The sequence below is a fragment of the Canis lupus genome, chromosome 7 (assembly GCF_011100685.1).
Source record: "Canis lupus familiaris isolate Mischka breed German Shepherd chromosome 7, alternate assembly UU_Cfam_GSD_1.0, whole genome shotgun sequence".
Lineage (NCBI taxonomy): Eukaryota > Metazoa > Chordata > Mammalia > Carnivora > Canidae > Canis > Canis lupus.
In genome coordinates, this window is record NC_049228.1 from 59,028,007 (window position 1) to 59,032,028 (window position 4,022).

The window sequence follows — 4,022 nt, forward strand, 5'->3', positions numbered from 1 at the left end:
TAGAAGACTGGTTCAGGTCAAAGGTATGAGTGGAGGTTACCATAATACTTATATTTCATTTTCTTTTTTTTAACTGAAAGTTTATACTAAGAGAATGTTAAGGTGCAAGGTGATGTAGTTGCCGGGAAGTGGCCTGTATGGAACTGCCACTAGACTACTGGTGCTCACTGCACCTAACATAGGGCTACTAATTTGCACATTGCCAACACCACCATGCTGGAGAAATTCAACAAGAGAGACAATGAATCAGGTAGAGGCTCCAACCTATTCTAGTATCTTGAGAAGAGTGCAGTACTCCAGGAGGCCCATGTATTTCTTGAAACTTCTATCAATTCTCAAAAATGTGCCCACATCCTCACCAAGATCCTTTTCCTCATAAACCAAGGGAATGCTTAGGGACCACTGAAGTGACCATGGCCTTTGTTGCCATGACCAAGCTCTTTCAGTCTAATGATCCCACACTCGGATGTGCTTCTTGATCATCAAGGAGATATCTTGCATTGATGAGGATATTGTTATCATCACCAGCACCCTGACAATGGAAATGACCAGGAAAGAAGATGACCACCAGGGGCTGGCTATGCGTACCCTCTAATAGATTACTGAGTACCATGCTGCAGGCTGTTCAGTGCTACATGAAACAGGCCCTCATAGACAAGGTGCTCAGTGTCTCCAGCTCTTCCCTGGTATCTTGCTTGCACCTGCTGATGTGCAGCTTTGTCAAGCTCTGAGTGAATGAGGCCTAGGCGGCAGCATTCAGTGATAAACCTATAGTCCAGTACCATGCACTGGGGTTCGTCTACCATGTGCATAAGAATGACCACCTGGGGGATCCCTGGGTGGCGCAGTGGTTTGGCGCCTGCCTTTGGCCCAGGGCGTGATCCTGGAGACCTGGGATCGAATCCCACGTCGGGCTCCCGGTGCATGGAGCCTGCTTCTCCCTCTGCCTGTGTCTCTGCCTCTCTCTCTCTCTCTCTCTCTCTCTGTGACTATCATAAATTAAAAAAAAAAAATTAAAAAAAAATTTAAGAATGACCACCTGGCTGTCAATAAGCTGATTAGAAAGTTCACCAAGCACAGTCTCATGACTCCCTTTGCCTACGGCATGATGATGCAGGTGGCCAGCAAGCAGCTGGAGGAAGAGGATGGCAGCCATGACAGCCCACTGTTTGACTTCATTGAAAGCTGCTTGCCCAACAAGCATAATATGGTGGTGTACGAAACTGCACTGTCCATTGTCAATCTGCCAGGCTGAAGTGCCAAAGAGCTGGCCCCAGTTGTATCAGTGTTCCAGATTTTTTGAAGTTCATCCAAGGCCATTGCTGTGTGCACCCTTAATAAAGTGGCCATGAAGCATCTGTCAGGAGTGATGGCCTGCAATCTGGACGTTGAGAACCTGATCACATACTTGAATTGTAGCATCAGCACAGTGGCCATCACCACATTCCTCAAGACGGGCAGCAAAACTGCCTCATGAAGCAGATATCATCCTTCATGTTGGAGATCTCAGATGGGTTCAAGGTGGTAGTAGTCGAGGCCAATCAGTGCCAGAATTATCCTCAAAACATGCTATGGTCATGAACTTCCTATTCACCATGCTGTGGGAAGAGAGTGGTTTTGAGTACAAGTAAACCATCATGGACTGCACCATCAGCATCATTAAGGAGAACCCAGAAAGCAAGGGGACTCAGGCTGTTGTACCTGTGTGAGTTCATAGAGGACTGTGAGTTCACCATGCTGGCTACCCATGTCTTGCATCTCCTGGGCCAGGAGGGGTCCAAGAGCAATAATCTTCCATATATATCTGCTTCATTGGTCTTGGAGCATAAGGAGGTCTGGGCAGGTGCTGTGAGTGTTGTGGCCAAGTTTGGAGCCCAGAAAGAAGAGATGTTACCTAACATCTTGGTGTTGCTTAAGAGGTGTGTGATGAATGATGATAGTGAAGCAAGGGACCAAGACACCTACTATTTCAATATCCTGGAGAGGAAGCAGAAGGCCCTCAGTTCAGGCTAAATCTTAAATGGTCTGACTATTCTCATCACTGGTATGGAGAGATCTCTGCAGCAGTAAACTCTAGATCCATCAGAAAAACCTATTGACCTCCAGTCGGTGCCCCTGGCCACCATGCCAATGTCAGAGAAGAGAACCAAAAGCACCCCCATCACAGCTGCCAAGCAGCCTGAGAAAGTGGTAGCCACCGAGTAAGAGATCTTCCAGGAATAGCTGGCCACAGTACCAGAGTTCTATGGGTGGGGTCCCCTCTTCAAGTCCTCACTTAAACCTGTGACCCTCATTGAGCCAGAGACAGAGTATGTCATCAATGCACCAAACATACCTTCACAGACCACATGGAGTTCCAGTTTGACTGCAGAGACACACTCAATGATTAGACTTTGGAGAACATCACAATGCAGATGGAGCCAGCCCACAGAAGCCTACCAAGTGCTCTGCTGCAAGTCTGCCCCAAACCTATCCTACAACCAGCCTGGGACCTGTTACACACTGCTGGCACCCCAGATGTGGAAGGAAGACCCCACAGATGTGACCTGCACATTCAGCTGCATAACAAAGTTCACTGTCAAGGACTATGATACCACAACTGGGGAGATTGATGATGAAGGCTATAAAGATGAATATGTGCTGGAAGATCTGGATGTCATCATTGCTGATCACATCTAAAAGGTCATGAAGTTGAACTCTGAAACAGCCTGGGATGAGGTAGGGGATGAGTTTGAGAAGGAAGAAACATTCACCTTGTCTAGCATCAAAACACTTGAAGAGGCTGTGGGTAATATGGTGAAATTCCTGGGAATGTCCCCTGAGAGGTCAGACAAAGTGCTGGGTAACAAGCATACCCACATATTGCTCCTGGCTTATGTGTTCCAGGGTGGTCATGGCATCCTAGAATTCTCAACTGCTGCTTTTGGACATGGTAAGAATGCAGATGACAGTAGGACGTTCAGAGAAGTCAGTAGATATCATCTTGACATCTATCTGTGGGCTAAGACACCAAACTACTTGGACCCTATTCCTGCCCTTTTCTTCTTAGCACTATGCAGAAGTCACACCTACCTCCTGAACCCAGTGGAAACTTCCTCCCAAACTTCAGTATTCAAAAACAATTAGGAATTACTGAAAAAAATAATTTGCTTAAATTTAACTCCTGCCCACTACTACTAGAGGTTAACTTTTTTTTTCTTTTTAATTTTTTCAATAGGGAATGATTTTAGCTTGTCCCAGAACCTGCTACCCTGCCTGTCAAGGAAAGGATATCCAAGTGAATAAAATACTTGCACTTCCTCTTGAATTTATATCCAAGGAAACCATCTTATCCTGATAAATCAATCAGCAGGTATTTTAAAAATAAATAAATAAATAAATAAATAAATAAATAAATAAATAAATATTAAGTTATAGGAAGAAATACACATAGACATTTGGGATTTTACAAAAGAATCGCCTTGTCAGAATTTGTGTTAATGGAGCTTAAATTAGCTGGTGATAATTCTGGAACTTTATGGCCTGACATACCTTGTCTTTAACATCTTCCCCAGGATTCTGAGATGTACCACAGAGAACTGAAGTGCTTAGGCACTGGAGGTGTTTGAGCTTGTCTCTGATGTCAAGAATCTTATAACTAACACATTACCTCATGGTAATGGTTTTGGAATAATGTGCAAAGCAAAGTCCTGCCTTACAATGCCGTGGTCTGTGATTCCTAGGGAAAAACAGAGCAAAAACAGAATAGCAGAGAAAACCATTATTTTTGAGAAAACAAGTGCATCCAAATGTATGGGTTCAATTATTTTGGTGGAATCTAACCACCACATTGGGGCTGATGCAGAAAAGTTCCTACAGGAAATGTCAGGCTCAAATCCCCTATATCCTGTCCCTGGGAAAAGCTGGTAAGCCTCTATGGTTTCTGCCTTAAAGCTTCCAGTCACCTGTGAAAATGCTTATTCTGATGATTTTTCCCAAAATAAGAAATGCCTTCATGAAAAATAATCAGAAATTTTAATATA

The 4,022-nt window shown here is 44.3% G+C and overlaps 1 pseudogene; it reads left to right on the forward strand.

Annotated features, from left to right (window-relative positions):
• The first annotated feature begins 213 nt into the window (after positions 1-213).
• On the forward strand, positions 214-3,049 carry LOC100685615 (annotated as a pseudogene).
• The last annotated feature ends 973 nt before the right edge of the window (positions 3,050-4,022 follow it).